General features: G+C 40.0%; 1 protein-coding gene across 6 annotated transcripts in view; it reads right to left on the reverse strand.

Annotated features, from left to right (window-relative positions):
• The window catches only part of LOC131029545 (pentatricopeptide repeat-containing protein At5g16640, mitochondrial), a 107,531-nt gene that overhangs the window by 31,686 nt on the left and 56,174 nt on the right, over window positions 1-19,671 (reverse strand). For 2 of the 6 annotated variants that reach the window (XM_059221535.1, XM_057960053.2), the window contains 2 exons: window positions 18,179-18,282; window positions 17,915-18,021 (listed from right to left, as the gene is read on the reverse strand). The exons of 1 other annotated variant lie outside the window; for it this stretch is intronic. The gene's annotated coding sequence lies outside the window, so the exon portion shown is untranslated. Of the gene's footprint in view, window positions 1-17,914; window positions 18,283-19,671 lie in introns of all 6 variants that reach the window. 3 more of the 6 variants (XM_059221536.1, XM_059221534.1, XM_057960054.2) reach the window with 2 other exon arrangements.

A 19,671-nucleotide genomic window follows, 5' to 3' on the forward strand; every position in this document is an offset into this window, starting at 1 on the left:
CGAGCTTTTGTGATAACAGTTTTTGGCACGCCCGATGGGACTTATTCAATTCACATGCTAAGGATTTAGTGATATTCTTAGTGGTTTGGCCTTTAGAGGCAGTCATCTCTCAAGCACTTGCCGACTCTACTCAAGGACCATTTCATGCTCACACAAAGTTCATAACTCTGGGACCCCGGAACCCCCAGGTTCCCAAGTCATCGTAACTCTGCTTACCTTGGAAATCTGGAACCCCCAGGTTCCGAGGTCAGTAAACCACTTTGCTCCGTAAGTCCGAAACCCCCAAGTTCCGCACTCCCAAGCTTCCTCACTCCGTACATTCGAGCTTCCGAGGTGCCAAAGTGGTCACACTCCGCAACTCCGGACCTCCAAACTCCTGAGGGCGGTTGCAGATTTCATGCCCAAAATTCATACAAGGGCGTCTTCTAGGGACAATTTCCAATTCATAGAGCTCCCATCTGCAAGCTCTAGAAGGAGGAGAGACAGACCTTCATTGTCACCAGTCAGGGGTGTCGAGGTTGTAAACACTCCATCTCCCAGGTCTCGTTCTACTCCTCCATTCACAAGACCATTACTATCAAGGGCTCCCACCACTCATATCAATAGACCATTGTTTCGCATGGCAAGAAATCAGGTTTTCGTTACCTTCAATGGAGAGAGTCCCCTTGTTTTGACTCAATGGAGTGACATACCAGTGGCTGTGTTGAAGAGTATACCATATTTCACTAGTGAAACAACTACTACCCCCATTGAGCACATTCAAGACATTGCAAACATCTGCTCTGTCCATAATATCACTCGGGATAATGTTGTTGTTAGACTCTTAGCCACATCTTTGAAAGGCAAAGCTTTGCAGTGGTATAGAGGGTTGTTGTCTAGCTCCATTCACAATTGGGATGAATTGGGGGAGAAGTCATGCAACCATTTCGAAGACAAAAGTGATCACCTATCACTTGTGGAGCAATTAACTACGATTAAGAGGGCACCCCACGAGTTCATGGGAGACTTCAACTTCAGATTCCATAAGACATGGCATAGGATTCCTGCTCTAGTGAAGCTGTCTCCAAATCATGCCTTCTTGTATTATCTCAGAGCTCTCAACAGCGATATAGCTGTCATGATCCAATCAATGGGTGGAGCCTCTTTGCCAGGTGCATATGACATAGCCATAAGAGCAGAAAATTGTTTTAATTCAGGCTAGGAAGATAGCTCCAAGGCCTTCAATGCCTCTCTTCCCAGAAGCTCCTATCAACAACCCACCTTGGCTCCTATCCCCATGGCTCCCGCAGAGCAATCATCCATGCCCTCTACATCCTCCAATGAGCTCCATGAGGTCAAGGTTCTATTGCAAAACTTTGGCAATGAATTGGTGGCACTGAAGAGGCAGCAAACTCAATATAGTAGACCTTATCAGTCACAAGGTCAAAATTATCAGCAAAATAGGCCACCCTTTCAAGGGCAAAACTAATGGAGCAATGCGAGGCCTTTGAATAGTGTGAACCCCACAACCACAAACAGCTCAAAGGCGATAGTTCCAATGCAAAATAACCTTGCCCAAGAGCAAGATTGGTGTCAACCATGTAATTAGCCACACAACCAAAGTGTATGCCAAAATGGAGGGTTTACCCAAACTTTAGTAGTGCAAGATGAGCCAACCACCTCTGGCCAGCAATATGACCCAAATCAGCCTAGCGTTGGCCCCAAGGCTCACTTACAAGGGGATTCTACCTTTGTCAATTGGCAGGAGGTAGAATTCTGTGGTTTGAACCAAACAAATGGTGAGTCCATGCTGCAATATACAAGGTCAAAGAAGAGAGCCATGGAGGTTGCCTCACCTTCAACATCAGCCCAAGCTCCAACACCCAATGTAGCCGTCCATGATACAAGCCAAAGCACCATGCAAGGGAGCAAGAGGAAGGAGGAGGCCCGAATCGTCCAAAAGGCAAAGGCAGAGGCAGACCTTGTTGCCTCGAAGGGGCCTCTAAAGTCAGTTGGTGTTCCTTTCAACATAGTTGATCAAATGAAGAAGGCCAACCTCAATGTCACTATGTGGGAGGCCCTTTCAATCCCATCTCAAAGGGATTTGCTTAAGGAGGCACTGAAGGAAGTCAATCAGTCAGGTGAGGAGGCAGCAGTCAGAGAAAAGGCAGTCTCCACCAGTTTGGTCCAACCCAAGGAGGAGGAAGAATCAGACAAGATCAGCAAGCCTCCCCCTTTCTATCTCTCCCTAATCATAGGAGATAACTTGGTTCACAACTGCATGATAGATTCAGGAGCTAGTAGCTCAGTCATGCCTAAGAAGGTAGCTGATCTTCTTGGCATAGAATATAAACCCGTGACCAAACGGGTGGTCCAATTAGATGGCACTTCTATTAAGACAGTAGGGGTGGTAAAAAAATTGAAGTTAACCATGCATGCATGCCCTAGTTGCACTGTCTTGCAAGACGTATCCATCATCGACCTCCCTGCCTTCTTTGCCATCTGCCTATCTAGAGACTTCACAGCCAAGATAGGTGGGTACCTGTCTTCTGACTGGTCCCATATGCTATTTCAAACAAGGTACGGTACCAAGGTCACCATAAGGGCAGAGCCCATTGCCCAAAACCACATTGAGCCCTACACCCCTAGCCCTATAAACATGAATTGCACTTTGCATGAAGAGGGGGAGGAATGTGCTGTCAGTGAGCCTGCTACTCTCTTGCAAGAGGTTCCCGATTGCTTGCTAGACGAATGGGCCAATGCTTTTCAGTTTGATCCATTAGCTGAGACTGAAGAGACTGGGCTTGGCACCTATTGTATCCATGAAGAGGATACTCCCATCCCTAACCTCATTAAGACACAAGGAGATTCAGAGGGGTTATGGAATATGTTTTTTGATGGTTCAAGAAACAAGAATGGTGCAGGCGATGGGGTAATGCTTGTTTCTCCTGAGCAAGAGAAATATTTCTTCTCTTTAGGCTTCAATTTGGTTGCACTAACAATGTCGCCAAGTATGAACCCTTGATCCAGGGTCTCCAACTTGCACAAAGCAGAAAGATCAGATCTCTGCAAGTATTTGGAGATAGTGAGTTGGTTGTTAACCACATCCAAGCCCAAAGTGTAGCAAAGAACAACCTACTCAAATCATACAAACACAGGGTTTGGGATTTGATTGAAGGATTTGAGGCCTTCAATATCCAGAGCATTCTTAGAGGTCAGAACAAGCATGTCGATAGGCTTGCAGCGGTTGGTGCTCAGTTCGACATACCAGCGCATGTTGCAAGAGAGAGGGAGCAACACATCAGACTTGTTGTGAGGCCTTCTATCCCGGACAATCAGGTGAATTGACAAGTGTTTGAGAGCGATCAGCAGATCGTCAACTTCTTGCAAAATGAAGCAGAGTTTTCTACTAAAAATCAGTCCAAGCTGCAAGACAAGTATGGAGATCAAATCATGCAGCTCAACTCCAATAAGTTGCCTAAAGGTCTAGTTACCTTGGAAGGCATTTTCAACTCGGATGATCAGTTGAAGAAAAAAATGAACTTGGCTGCAAAGAGGGGTGATTACAAGCCAGTTGTTGTTGCTGAGAGTAGGTCCTTGAACTTGGGCAAGGTGTGTTCCTCAACTGAGCAAGAGGCCTTTGTTGAGCTTTGCCAACAATATGATGACATACTTGCTTGGACCTATGAAGACTTGAAAGGGTTTTGATCCTAGCTTAGCCCAACATACTATAGAGCTAAACCCAAATGCAAAGCCAGTTAGACAAAAGCAAAGGCCAATAAACCTCAAAATTGAGCCACTAATGAGGAAGGAGTTGACCAAGCTGATAGAGGCCAATATCATCTTCCCTATCAAGCACTCCTCCTGGGTGGCCAACCTTGTCCCTGTAAGGAAGAAGAATGGGGAAATCAGACTATGTGTAGAAATTAGGGATCTCAATAGAGCCTCCCTCAAGGATCACTATCCCCTACACTCTATGGAGCAGATTCTCCAAAAGGTCAATGGCTCAAAAAGATTTTCATTCTTGAATGGGTATTCAGGCTACAATCAGATCTTGGTCCAGGAATCAGACCAATACAAGACTGAATTTACTACTAAGTGGGGTACCTATGCTTATTGTAAAATGCCCGTTGGGCTAACCAATGCGGGTGCCACATTCCAAAGAGCAATGGACATGGCCTTCAAGGGTGTATTAGCAAAGTTTGTGCTTGTATACCTTGATGACATAACTATTTATTCAAAGCATGCAGCTGACCATCTTGGTCATCTTGAGCAAGTGTTCATGAAATGCAGGGAGTATGGGGTGTCCTTGAACCCTCGCAAGTGTGTATTTTCTACTAATCAAGGAAGATTGCTAGGACACATCGTATCCAAGGAAGGTTTGACCATTGATCCAGGGCGAGTGGAAGCTATTCTTTCTCTTTCACTCCCCAGTCACAAGAAAGGATTGCAAAGTTTCCTTGGTAGGATCAACTTTGTGAGGAGGTTCATTCCCAACCTTGCTACCATGGTAAAACCCCTCACTTCCATGTTGAAAAAAAACTTGGCTTTCAGTTGGACCAAGGAGGGAAGGGCCGGTTTCAAAGAGATCAAACAAGCAATTACTCAGGCCCCTACCCTTGTCAATCCTAATTATGAAAAGGATTTTATCCTCTATACCTTCGGAGGAGAATCCAACATTTCAATTGTCCTAACACAACTGAATGATGACAAGTTGGAGCAACCTATTGCCTTCTTTAGTGAGGGACTAAAGGACTATGAGCTTAGATATAGCTATGTAGAGAAGCAAGTCCTCACTATTGTAAAGGCATTAAAAAAGTTCAGGCACATGTTGTCCAACAACAAGATCCAACTCTTAGTTCCGCATGCAAGTGTCAAGGATTTCCTTCTAAACAAGGATATCAGTGAGAAGAGGGCTGGGTGGATAACCAAGGTCATGGAGTATGACATCAACATCAAGATCACCAAGCTTGTAAGAGGTAGGGGCCTATGTGAACAACTTGTCTCATCTTCTGAGACTACTTTGGAGGTCGCCCTTGTGTTACAAGAAGATCAACCAACTGACAACAACACTCAATTCAGTTGGGTAGGTGACATGACCACCTTCTTAATGGAAGGTAGATACTCCCAAGGTCTGAACCGGACCAAAAGAAGGCATTTCAGGTTGCAGTCCATTCCCTATGTCTTAGCAAATGGCACTCTTTTCCGAAGAGACTCCAATGGAGTCTTACTAAGATGCATCGAGCAAAACCAAGTCAGCAAACTGTTAGAGGAATTTCATGATGGCTCTTTAGGGGGCCACTTCTCTGCAAGGACTACGGCCATCAAAATAATGAGGGTTGGTTATTATTGGCCATCCTTATTTAGTGACTCACATAGATGGGTGAAGAATTGCAAGAAATGTGCTCTCTTCTCTGGGAAGCAAAGATTAGCCGCCTTACCTCTTCATCCCATCCAAGCAGATCAATCGTTTGCCCAATGGGGTTTAGACTTCAATGGCATGATAAATCCACCTTCTAGTCCTGGCCATAAGTGGATCTTGGCTGCAACAGATTACTTCACTAGGTAGACAGAGGTAGTTGCATTGAGGGATGCCACTGAGGCCTCAGTGTTGGAATTCCTTGAGGGAATTGTGACAAGTTTCGGTATCCCCTCCACCATCATATCAGACAATGCCAAGGGATTTGTTGGAACCCAAATCAATTCTTGGGCAATTAAGCATGGTGTATACTTGAAGACATCATCCAACTATTACCCTCAGGGTAACGGCTTAGCTGAATCTTCCAGCAAGAACCTCATCAGGATAGTTAAAAGGACAATCGAAGACAATCAGAGGGCATGGCATATTAAGTTGAAGACAACCTTATGGGCTAACAGGATCACACCTAAGAGGGCGATTGGTAACTCCCCTTTCATGCTAGTATATGGGAAGGAAGCAAGACTCCCAACTTCCCTAGAGTTACCCTCTCTTGAACTAGCACATCAGTTGGAATTGATAGAAAATGATGCCATGACAGTAAGGCTAGTAGAGCTGATGGAGCTAGAGGATGTTAGAAGTCAAGCTATGCATACACTTGAGACTCATCAAGGACAGGTAAAGAAAGTTTTTGACAAAAAGGCGACTAATAGGGTCTTCAAAGAATGAGATCTAGTTCTCAAGTGGCATGGAGACAAAGCCAAAGTTGGGCGACACTCATATGTCATCACTAGTTGCAAGGAAGCCAATGCATTTCATCTCTCCAAGCTTGATGGTGAAGTTTTTCAAATCCCAGTGAATGGGATTCATCTCAAGCCCTGCTTCTGAAGAGGGTGTTGATATCTATGTAAATATTAGACTACAAGTTGTTTTGCTTTCATAAGTGCTTATGTACATGCCGCATTCTCCTTAAGAGGGTGTGCACTCTAGTTTCTAGTTTTCCTCCAAGTGATGGCACACACATGTTTTGGTCTTTCGACGACACGATGCCCAATGGATGCTTAAGGCTTCTAGACTTCAGGATTAGTAGGCAAGCATCCCGCAGAAATCGCCAAAAATGTTTTCATTTTATGACACCCTTGGTCCATCAGTGAGAACCGATCAGAGATATGTTTCATGGACCAGCGCGGACCCAGTTGATCAAGGAGAGAAGAATCATAAAGTGTTGTAAGTGTTACCTTGTCCAGAGGAAGTGCCTCCCTTGGCCTTTTCTTCTTCCCCGGAACTCCGAAACCCTGAGGTTCCGAAGTTCTTTGCCCTTGTCTCTTTCATTCTTTTTTTGGAAATCCGAAGTTCTTTGCCCTTGTCTCTTTCCTTCTTCTTTTTTTGGAACTCCAGAACCTCGAGGTTCCGAAGTTCTTTGCCTTAGCCGCTTTCTTTCCTTCTCTGAAACTTCGGAACCCCGAGGTTCCGAAGTTCCCTTCCTTCCCTTAACTTTTCTCCAGTTCTCCGGAACTCCGGAACCCCAAGGTTCCAAAGTTCCTTCCCCTTTTTGCCTTCTCTCTCTAGTTCCTCCGGAACTCCAAAACCCCGAGGTCTCGAAGTTCCTTGTCCCTTTTCCCCTTCCCTCTTCGGAACTCCGAAACCCCGAGGTTCCGAAGTTCCTAGCCTTTCTTTCCTTCGCCTCTTCTCTTAAGCTTCTCCTTTCCCCAGAACTCCGAAACCCCGAGGTTCCAAAGTTCCCCTCCTCTCTTTAGCCCTTTCCCTTTCTTCTTCGGAACCTCGAGGTTCCGAAGTTCCCTTTGCATAGTTCCCCGGAACTCCAGAACCCCGAGGTCCCGAAGTTCCCTTCCCTTGCCTTTCTCGGAACCCCGAACCCCGAGGTTCCGAAGTTCCCTCCTTCCCCTTCTTCCTTCTTCTCCCCAGAACTCCGAAACCCTGAGGTTCTAAAGTTCCTTCCCCTTTTGCTTTCTCTCTCTAGTTCTTCCGGAACCCCGAGGTTCCAAAGTTCCTTGCTCCTTCCTTTGTCTTCCTCAGTTCAAGAGTCCAAACTTCCGAAGTCTTTTGGCGACACTTCCGGATGGCGTGATCGACACTCAAGGCTTTTAATGCTCTGACAATTTTGGTGGCTTGTGCACTTTCTTTTGTGGAGCCACAAGGGTGCATTAAGTGTTTTTGGCAGGATTTCCATCAGGGAGGTACAAGGCCATGCTAGGTGACTTATGTCCGACTTTGGAAGGTTAGTCAGTCCACCTTCCTCAGAGTTGCCTTTGGTGGTATGGCTAGGTTGCTTGCATGTACAAGCCAAGTGCATGCACTTCCAGACTGACATGCGGGGGTCATGATCACCATTGTAACCCATTTTTCTATATAAGGCTGTCATGCCTCATTGTAAAGGGTTCTCTCCCTGCTGCCTTGATCTTTCCTGTGCTCTTTCTCTTCTCTTGAAAACTTGTAACTTTTTTTGCACTTCTGCAACTGTAAGATTGGCTTTTGGCCTTGTGTGGGGGAAAAGTGACACTAAGCAAACATGCCCTAATCTCACTTTCAATCACACACTTGTGGAATACGAAAGAGCCTAGAGGTATCACACAATTGGCTACTTCTTTTTGTGGAAGAGAGAGCCACAGGCTACCTATTAGGATTTCTATTCCTTTGTTGCAAATGATAGATAAAATGATGCAAGTTCAACTACTAGCCCTAGAGTGCAAGTATGAACTAGTAACAAGATTGCAAGATTGAGATTAAGTGATGAAAAGTTGTAAACACAAGGATAAAAGGAGAATGCAGATGTGTACCTGGGGTTAAAATCTGAGTGGAAATGTTCGGGACGGGGGCGCATGCGCCACTGACCTGATTCTGCACCTGAAACTGCTCCTTTTGGCAACCTGAAAGTTGTCGAAAAGTACTGAAAACTGCTGTTGTCTGAGGGACCAGGGCGCCCAGCACCCCTGTCCCAGGGACCAAGGCGCCCAATGCCCCTGTCCTGTCAGGACCAGGGCGCCCCATGCCCCTGTCCTAGGTTTCTGCTTTGTAATTTGGTGTGTTGTCCCGTCTCAGTCTGCTTCCGTCGGATCTGCAACTTGCGGCGTCCTTCGAATTCTGAAATCTGCACTTATGTCTGAAAAGGGTTGTAGGTGGCTATATAGGGTTTTGCCTTAGTCAAACCCCCGCTTTGGTGATTTCCACCTCCACGAATAGCCAAGTTGTATGGTAAAAGTTGTGTGTGCAGACCTTGTGTGTGTGCAAGATCCTAAAATGCAAGTAAGCAAACTAGAGCAACCTAGAAAGTAAACCCTAATTGCTTGTAAATGATAATGTAAATGCTCCAAATCAAGATGCAAAGTGATCTAAAGCATGAATACAAATGATATAATGAGGCTTATGCAAAGACATGAAAACAACATGAAATCATACCCAACCCCAAGGGAGGGGTACAAGCCAATCTTCAGTCGGTGATCCCTTATTGCTCTTCAATGTCTTCAAAGCCCTAAATGGATGAATGAAATTGATGAATGCTTGATGGATGGATGTTGAATGTTGTTGAAGTCTTCAAAGATCTGTTCTTTCGCTGTGTAGAAAGCCCTTGAAACCAAAATTCCCCTCCTTTCAAATGAAGAAAGAGGGCTCTTATATATGAAACCCTAGGTCTTAATTTCAACTTTTGGCCGACCTAGAGGTTGAATCTCCCGCCAATTTCTTGGGGTTAAGCTTTATTTTATGATTGGATCGCGCTCCTAAATTTTCGGGAAAAATGTCCGGGACCGTGTGCACTCCGGGCGCCATGGTCCCGACAACTTTTCACCAAATTTTCAGGGCCGTCGGATATGATGATTTTAGAGAGAATCCCGAAGTTACAGCTGATTTCGAGATGTTTTGACCCCCGAAATCAAGCCCCCAAGTTCAAAATAGGACCTAACTAGGGTTTTTGATTAAATGATGTATTGGTAGAATAAAATGAAAGGGGCACACTTTAATGAAAAGGGCCCAACTTTATGATATGGAAGATGACAAAATAGAACCTTAGACCTAATTAATTTAATTAATTAAGTGCTAAAGGGGAAATGCCATGCAAAATGCAAAAATGCGCCAAGGCAGGTGCTAAACTAGGTGTGAAATTGTACCACCCTAGCAAGTGCGTACAATTTACGACGCTACAGGCCTTATGATTAATTGAAAATCACCATTCTTGCCTCCTTCTAACCTATGTATGATGTGTATGCTTTTTTACCTTCATTGTAGGTGTATGTCTTGTGGCTGTTCTCTCCATATATGTTGTGTTAACTTGTTTTCTGAGTGTGACTTGTGGGAATCCTTCTCCCCTCTTGACACTTAGCAAACTCTAACCTCCATACATGCATTTGGGTCATTTATGCAATTGAAGTTGTGCATCTCTTGGATTTTTCAGTTAGTTCCTTGTGCCATTTCGGTAGGGAGAGAAACAATCTCTTATCTTGGTGCATCACCTCTTTTATTTCAAGCATTCTCTCTTCCTTTTACCTCTACAAATTGTTAGGATAGGCTTAGGAGTAAGTTGTGAAGTGTTGAGTTGGTTGAACACCTGCATCGGATTGAGAAGGAAGTCGGCCTTCTCTGGAGATTCAACCCCCTTGCGCAAGGTCCCACACTTCGGGGTTGTTTCCATGTTTCACAAAGTTGCTGAGTTGATAGCTCAGCAACGGTGCGAGCTTTTGTGATAATAGTTACCTTTGGTGAAACAACTATGGCCCTCAGGGTATCTTTGGTTCCCCCATTTAAGCCCTAGCTATTAATCTGTCCCTTATCAAAATGAATTGTAGGATCCTATCACCTTTGAATAGTCAAGGTATTAGTTTAGAAGGTGCAAGAAGACTATTATGTCCATTTGGGCCAATGAATCATGATTTTATTTATTGAGAAAGTATGCATGAGTACTCATGTAGGCCCCCGCACTATAAAGGAACAAGCCAAACGCCACCATGTGTACTTAAAAGAATTAACTCTATTTGGCACATCCAACTTTTACTCAATAGATGAATGGTAGTTTAGTGGTACATGTCATGAGCAAGACAAAATAGTGAAAGGAGGCCATAGACATTAATCTTAGATTAACCAAGCTATTGAATATTCATGGCACTTGACTAATTTAAAGCAATGTATTCTAACAATTATAGTTAGGATTAATCAGATGTACTGTGATTGTCGAATTTCCAATTGCCTCACTAACTAGGAGCTTAACTAAGGACAATTTAAGGACATATCATAATCTAGCAAATTTTGGTAGAATGGAAAAATGAATTACCCTACACTTTGTCCATTAGCCATTTCGCCAACACCATTGATCTTGTAAGCAACAAATCATAATCGCAATCGTTGAAAAAGTTTAATAGATAAAGTAAAAATAATAAGAAAGATCTAGTTGGAATATATGAACACATGGACAACTTGTAGCCACTAATTTATTTACATCAAAATTCCCACTCCTTTGCAAATTGTCAAAACACTATCGGAGTGGAATGTAGCATGATCCATTAATTTATATTTTATCAACAATCACCAATACATAAGATTGCCACAAATGCATTGTTTACCACAGTGTTACCCTATTAGCTCGCCATTAAGGTTTAAATGCAAATAAAATTTGATGCCCATTATCTGAGTAAAAATGCTTTGAGAATATGAATTGAATGAACACTTCTCTTGTGAGCTACAAACCCACTCCAAATTATGAACTCTACCCTTAACAAGGTGAATTTGTATTGCTAAGCTAAGGCTGCAGAAACATTGGAAACCCTAAAAACAAAGAAAAGTTTGAAAAAGGATAAAGTAGGTCATTTAACCAGATCAAAGAGAAGTAAACAATGCAACATTCTGAAATAGTTTTTATTTAATATTATTATGGATCAAAACAAATTTGGTGTAATGTCCCCATTTTTATGCCATTTTGTTTTGCAAGCGTTGGCCAATTTTCGTGGTTTTCCTTAAGTTCCTAGGTGTGTGTGAAGTGTTTTAATGTTCTTGGAGAGCTCAAGTTACATTTTTTGGTATCTAACAACAGTTTGGGTGTCAGTTGTTGACAATGCTCTTTGTAGCATTTTTGGGTTTTTTTTTATCTTTCTGGGTTTTTTTGGGTTTGTTCTCCTCAATCCTCGGAGAACACCCTATTTATAGTAAGTGCTCATTTATAAGCAATTTTTTGGGGTTTTTCTGGGTTTGTTATCCTCAATCCTCACAAAACACTGCTATTCATAGTAAGGGATCATCTAGTACCAATCTTTCAAGGGTTTTTTGGGTTTGTTCTCAATTCTAAGGGAACGCAGCTATTTATAATAAGTACTTGTATTGGCACCAGTAATCATCTTTCAGCATCAATTATGTTTCGACATGATCGACTTTATGTTTCTGGTGTCTTGGAGAGTTTCTATAAGGTGATGGATATTATTTTAATATTCGCATTAAAATAATAAAGTGGAATTTAATTATTCACTTTTTAAGTGTTATGTTTTGAACCCCAAAGTTGGACATCTAGGTTATGTGGTGGGGAAACTTAAGTTGTCTTTTAAAACAATTGAGAGCTTTTAGAGGGAAAATAATATATTTGAATTTTAAAGTGCCTTAATTCCCTTCAAACTCTATAAATTGGAATGTTGGCTCTCATTTCTTCAACCAAGGTTTGCACACATCACACGATGCTACTAGAATGAACAAAGAAGTTGTTCCAAAGTTGATTGAGGACGAAAACCTTCAACAAAGCACTAATTTTGGTAGTGAAAGATCCCCCCTAGCTGGTTTGGGTGTGTATCTACCTCAGGAAACAAATTGCTTTCACAGTTGTAGATCGAAGTTTCAAAAAGAATGAAAATATTCAAGGTGTTTTGATTGCAAGTTTGTGGGTTTTCTTTTCAGTGTTGTTTGCAAAGATTTTGTGGTAATTTTGGAGGGGTTTCAGGTATTCTCTATACTCACCATGCAACTGACGGTTTTACGCAATGCCCTAGTTGTTGAACCACATTTTTTACGTTAAAAAAAAAGCTAGAACAAGTTTAAAAATCTTTGTTATTTCTACCTTTGCTAGGCCATCAGATTGGAGTCTTTACACGGGGTTTTTGCTGTTATTATTTTATTGGAAGGGTTTGCTGATGGGATTTTTGGGATAGCAAGGGTTTGAATGGGTTGTGAAGGTGCTTTGCAGTTAGAACTAGCACTCAGAAATCTAAATGTTGCTGTTTGAATTGCTTTGGTGAGTGTTTCTTCATCTCTTAGTTGTTCAAGTAGTGTTAAATGAAGCTGGAATGGTGGATGCATCTTTCTACAGTGGTTTGGATGTCATATGAGCAACAAGGACTTATCTCTGAAGTCATTTACAGCTGCATTATCAAACAAGTTGTTTACAGAAGACCTGTAGCTTGTGCTTTTTGATGTTTAAGATCTGTAACATTCATGTCTATTTCTGATTTCATGGTATTTCTCATTATGGTTATTTGGAAAACATTATCTATTCAGTGCATTGTTATATGGCTTTGAATTTCTATCATGTTTAGCTGCAACAGAAGATGAATGTATGCTGATTTTGATATCAGTTTAATAACAGTAGTATGTTTTCATAAATATAAGTTCATGTTATCATTTTCTTATTGCAACACAAAAAACAAAACTGGGATGTATTTACATTTGGGTACGTAAAAGTTGAATCTAATCAATGTTTGGGGATTATTTTGAACCAAAATTAAATATTTTTGGAGCTGTTATTGGGGATTTAATACTCTCTCTCTACCCAAGCTTAAATTTATTGGACTGATTTGCATATATGTCTATTCAAATCTAATTAATCCAAAGATTCAAATACAACTTTGAAAAATGGAAATGCGGGAAAAGAGAAGTCAAATCTGATACGATCAATCAAAGTATTAATTGCCCAGCTGAAGGAATAATCTACAATGTTTGTCCGTGTGATTGTGGTAGCTTAACAAACACTTGTAGAAGCAGATATGATTCAAAGGGATTGTTTGTATATTTTGAAAATAATTAGAATTACTAATTCTTTGATGGAACTGAACTTCTCCTATGGTCATTAAATTTGGTTATAACACCAAAAGGGGCTCAAATGCTGAGAAGCAAGATAGAATCTTCCTCGTGGATGATTCAGATATATTACATGGAAAACATAGTCAATGATTCTATGCTATCTTATCAATGGCCTATCTTGCTCTTCATCTCCTTTCCCTTAATTCAAAGGAGGCAGTCAGTATTCAGATTTATACAGATCTGGTTACCACGTTGTGATTTCAGCATAACAATGGCCCTGTGTTACAATCAGCCCCCATTATACATGGATTAAAAATTTATAATTTGGTAAAAAAGATAAACCATGTGAGGCAGCAAATAAACAGATGGAACAAATCTACATTTGTTAATAACTTCTCACAGCTACAAATAATCAAAGACAGTTTAATCAGAAATGTACTCTAGCTCCTCACAACACATAGAATGGTGTTACAAGATTTGCCAGGACTCGCCTAGACTCAATGAGTCTCAAGGCAATAAATAAAACTGAGCCCCAAGGACTCAATACCTGAATACCCAACAAGTCTAGCAGACTAGCACTGTTACAAGACTCACTAGGGCTTGCCTAGACTCAACAAGTCCTAAGGTGGGTAGAGCAAACCAAGGCTCAAGGACTCAAGACCTAGGTACTCAACAAGTCTGGTCAAACTCACTGAACCCAATGATAGAGACTTGGCCAATTCAAATATAAAAATTAATAAAAAAATCAAATAAAATAAGTTGGAAAACATTCAAACCTAAAAATGTGAAAGTCAAGAGTCTTTTAAAGTTTTTGGAGGACTCTTGGAGATTGGTTAAAAGCAATAAAATTAAGAAAAATGGCATGCACCATGAAGGTCTGTGTGGTCTCAAAGGCTTCAATTTGGGCTTGGTGGGGGGGATAAACCCCTCAACTCCACCCTATATCGTGACAAGTGAGGAGTGCTACCCCTCAACCCCTGCTCTAGTTTTCAAAAGAATAAAAAATGAAAAATTATTTTAGGCCATACGAGATGGAAAAACAACTTATTTTTTTATAAGTAAACCATGGCCTTGGGGACTGCTCCCATTGTCATATATTTAGCCAAAAAAAAAACATTGACTCAACTATTATGTGTTGTAACAAAAACCAAGTGTAATGTCCCATTCCCAAACTAAGACTGGATAATAAATAATAATAAAATTAAAGTATAAAAAATAATAATAATAATATAAATTAATAAACAAGTAAAAAATATATGATATTCATTAAGACAGATAAAATGAAGGAGGCTAGTAAACACTAACAGTGATTAAGCACTTAAGATTATCTAGAAAGGTAAAACCATAGAAGGTACGATTATGTTAGCAAACAAAGGCAGCAATTAGTTCTGAAAGGGCACGTCCAAAGAACAGCAACTCTCAAAAGATGTCTCCCTCCATGAGATGTTAAAATATAAAAGGGAAGACTATGATGGAAGAGAGGGGAAAAAGGAACCAGCTTTTAAGGAACATCGATCCCTTCATAAGGAGAAAACAATACCGAGCAAATAAAGAGATCATAGAACAAGTAAGAGAATTCCATCTACATCTATTAGAAGAAACCAGCAATGATCAGGGATGAGCATCATTGGAATCTACAACCTGCAGTCAGCTAATCAAATTAGACAATCATATCAAAGGGAGACCAATTCAATTAGGATCGAACCAACAAGAAGGCAATCAGCAATCAATCCAAAACACATCATCGGGATATCAGAATCGAATGTTTGTTTCATATATTTTTGTATATCTGAAGTGCTCACACGAGCCAACAATCAACTGAGTGAGAGGAAGGTGATCATCCATCCGATTGCAAGGTAAAAGGGCACATGTGCAAAGGATATTATAGCAGGAACAGCATGAAGGCTGCACAATTGTAAGGCTATATCAGGAGAAGCAACAGAAGATTACAATTCAGATCAGATTCACGACCCAATCAATTTGCATTATCATAAAGGCATAGCAGAGACAGAGATCTTACTAGATAAAGATCTGAAACTACATATTTGTAACGCCAATATAGTCATAAATCCCAATGAGCTTAGATCCATTGCATATTGAATGTTATATCAGATAAGAAGGTTTTATCCTCTCATTCCAAATTCATACAAATTTCTCGAATTAAGTCCTCTTTAATTATAGTATTGCATAACAATAAATCTGCTAGACATTTCAATCAATACCCCAAAAATCATAAGTATAATCATTAGATTGTGAATATAGAAGAAATCTTAGAAGGGGACATTACACCAAGATCAAAGTGATGAACAAGGGGCTACTAACAAAAACCACTAAAAGCTATTGTACTATATTTTGTTTCCTAGTAGCTTATTATCATGTTTTATCTTTAAACATATTAGTAGCATTAAGTGGAAACAGCTAACAATAAGACACCATGTCAAAAATTCACATTTCTACCTCATCATCAGAATTGTATGAGATAAGCATGCTAAATCATGTTATTCATTTTGTGGCAAGCCCATGACCATAAATGGTCTCCACTACCCACTAACCACACCACCATTCACCTGCATCATCCCACCAATGACAGCATCCTTGTTCCATAAACTGCCACAAAATGACGTCATCAATGCCACCCAGGAATTAATTCTTAATCAAAGTGTCAGCCATTTTCTTTATAAACGTTTTAGCTTCTCCAAGATCCAACACTACTACAAACATTGATGAAATGTTTGTGTTAACCATATAGTGATCGTCTAAGACCATAAATTTCTCTCCCGACACCAACTACTGCATAAAGGAGCAAACCACTCCGTATCTTAAACACTCTCTTCAACCTTCTCTAGGTAAGGCCACCCACGAAAGACCATTTGTCACTATCCATTAACTAACTCATAGTTGCAATCATTACTCTGCTCAATAAAAACAAGGATTCGACTTCTTTGAGGGACAAGTATCTCAATATATGGGTGAAAGCATTCCTTACCAACATTATTCTCTCTGCTATTTGGCTTCATCTATAACCCACAATCAAGAGATTTTCTAAACTTAGCACGAGACATTTTTCATTTAAATGACAAGTAGAGCTCACTCTTCATCCCAAAATCTCAATGGCTCTCTAAATTTTGAGTTTTAGCTTTGAGTGAGGATTGGACTTAGAATCTATAATGCTCTCTTCAATCATGCCTTATACACAATTATCAAGTATATAAACTTCTTCATTGATCTCCTTGTAAACATGTTTGATGGTATGGCATTCCAACAAATCCAAGAGAGGCCAAAGCTGTTGGAGGGAGTTAGTGAATTTCTTTGGAGACTTTCTCGTCTTTACTACATTAACGATTATCAATTAGTTGCCTTTTTGTTGAGTTTTTTGCAGCTGTAAACAGTACATTTTGTAGCCCAAGAATGAGTACTTCAACTTCATTACTGGTCCTCTCTTTAAGTCTCTTTGAAGCCACACAAATTAATTACCTTCTTTGTTTCTTACAATACATCCTACTCCAAATGCTCCTGGATTTTCCGTTGACACTGTCAAAACTCATATTAAACCAACTTGCACGAGCAGATTTCCACTGTGCTTCTTTCCTGAGATTTGAAAAGTCAACTCTTCCAACCCCATTAACGGGGGAAAGCAACATAATTTTGTTCTTTCAACTTTTTTGGAATTAAATCCCAAGCACTTGAATTGCATCTATACTTTTGATTTTTTGAGTCAATCCGTATCCTAAGTAATGCTCCTAGGGTTGTAGCAGCATTTGTAAGCTTATCTGAGATACAAGCACACGACTCTACATAGAACTAGTGATACTAGGCTAAGCAATACAATCTCCTCTCTAGTATAGTTCAAGACTAAATTGATGACATGGATGTCATAATCCATGAGTTTTGTATACCTAAAACACTTTGTAATATTTATATATTTAAAATGTTATCTTTAGCTAAAATCTAAATGTGTGTTCATGTAATCAATGTATACTTGTGTATATGATCAAAGTAGCTTCTATTTGATTCATTTACTGTCTTTAAATTTTATTTATTGAAGGGTGCATGATAAAAGCTTTAAATCTTTAATATCTATATCTCCTGTTTTTTTTCAAGTCAAAGTCAAAAATCAGCTTGCCAAGTCTGAGCCAATTCTTAGTCTCGTAACACTAATATAGAGTGTGCAATGGCATTCATTACCACAAAATATTTTGTTTAATTAAGAGATGCTCATTACAAATACCTATTGACATGCCCATTGCACAATAAGTGTGCTTGCTAGTATATATTCATATTGATACTAAAATGTTCGCCCCTGATTTTGTTTTGAAATGTTTTGCCAGTGTTTGGGAATTAAGTGTTCAATGTTTTCTGATTGCTTGTTTCAGATTTCACTTTCCAATAAGATTGGACATAGTATGCAATAAATTGAAAGATAAATTGAACAAGAAGCATATAATCAAGTTCACTATCGAAAACTTCACAAACTTCATTCATTGAATCTGAAATGATATGGATATAAGTGCAGACCTGAAAATAGGATTTCTGGAAATGTTTATCAACTTTCACCAAATCAGTCTTCATTGATATAGGCATCATTCCCACTAGACTTCACATCATAAACTTGTTTTTTCCAGCTGCAAACCAAACAGAAATCTTGTGCATTAACCAGTCCCAAAATGCAGATTTGTCCCACTCAATCTCTCACATGCCAAGCAAGGAAAGTGGCGCTAATCCCTCTGAGGGTGATTTGAAACAATAAATCAATCCTTCATCAAAATGAGCATGTGATACCTTGAAATGGGGTGCCCAGCAGTAAGAAAATCGAAGAGAAAATACCCAGAATGATATCCTTTTCACCCAATGAGCTATGAGCATAAACATGGATTCCTGTATTTCTGAAAATGATGAACAGCACACTGAAAAATCATCCAAACACTGCCAAACTTGAACAGCACTCTCAAAATGAGCACACTACACCAAAAACTGAATACCCACACAAGAAAACCTCAAAGACTTTCATTATTTCCAAACCCATATCTTTAACACAAGCCAAAACCACTATAAAACTGAAACTAAACACACCAACCAGCTAGGGTGGATATTTCACCACTGAAACCAACAACACTGTAGAGGGTTTTCATTCTCAACCAGCAAAAGAAGAACTCTCAGAGCTTATTCCAACAACATCTCCTTCTTAAGTTGTGGAATCATTATATCAAAATGAGAGCCAAAACTCTATTTTATAAAGTTATAAGGAAAAGGTAGGGCAACTCTATCAATAAAAATAATAAACTTTTACCTTTTTAATATTTCATTATTTCCTCCCACAAGCTTGATGTCCCCTTTTGGTGGCAACTTCAATAAATTATTTTTTATTTTTCCCTTCATCTTGGCATCCACTTAGCTATGGGGCCATATAATATGTTTTTTAAAACAACTTAAGTCGGCCCCCCTTCCCTAGGCATAGCCTTAGGGGTAACAACATGAACACTTTTTTCACTTAAGCTATAAAGATAAAGTCACTTTATAAAAAGTAATTAAGTGAAATCAATTAAATATTATTCATCCAACCTTAGAACTCACCAAGGCACTAAAATTGGGAATCGAACATGTTGGAAACAATCGAAGATGACAAATAATAACTAATGTCGACATGAGAAAATACTATAAAATTATAAATAATAGTGTTCTTTGAGGACCAAAGAGAACAAACTCAGAAAACTCAATCCCATGCAAGCACTTATTATAAATAGTAGTGTTCCCCGAGGACCAAAGAGAACAAACCCAAAAAAAACAAAAAAGATCGATGCCAAGCCACCACTTACTATAAATAGCAGTGTTGTACAAGGACCAAAGAGAGAAAACCCAAAAAGATCAATGCCATGCAACCACTTACTATAAATAGCAATGTTCCCCAAGGACCAAAGAGAACAAACCCCAAAAAATCGGTGCCATGCAAGAACTTACCATAAATAGCATCAACTAACAAAACCCCAAAACTAAGAATTGAGCTCACCAAGAATGTTGGAACCCTCCTAGTGCATCAAGAAGCCTACGAGAAACCTTGCAAACTAGCTAACATTCGCAGAACAGGATAGCGTAAAAATGGGGTGTAATGTCCCCTTATGTTAGTTCTTAAGAATTTGGGGCAATTAACTCAAAAATCAATTGTAAGAGACTTCTTTTTATACCTTCTTATCAATCTTATGATGTTGATAATGCATACCAATGAAAGTATGACAATTGTTGATCATATATTAATTCTGAACATACACCATATCAAA

Source organism: Cryptomeria japonica, chromosome 5 (assembly GCF_030272615.1).
Source record: "Cryptomeria japonica chromosome 5, Sugi_1.0, whole genome shotgun sequence".
NCBI lineage: Eukaryota > Viridiplantae > Streptophyta > Pinopsida > Cupressales > Cupressaceae > Cryptomeria > Cryptomeria japonica.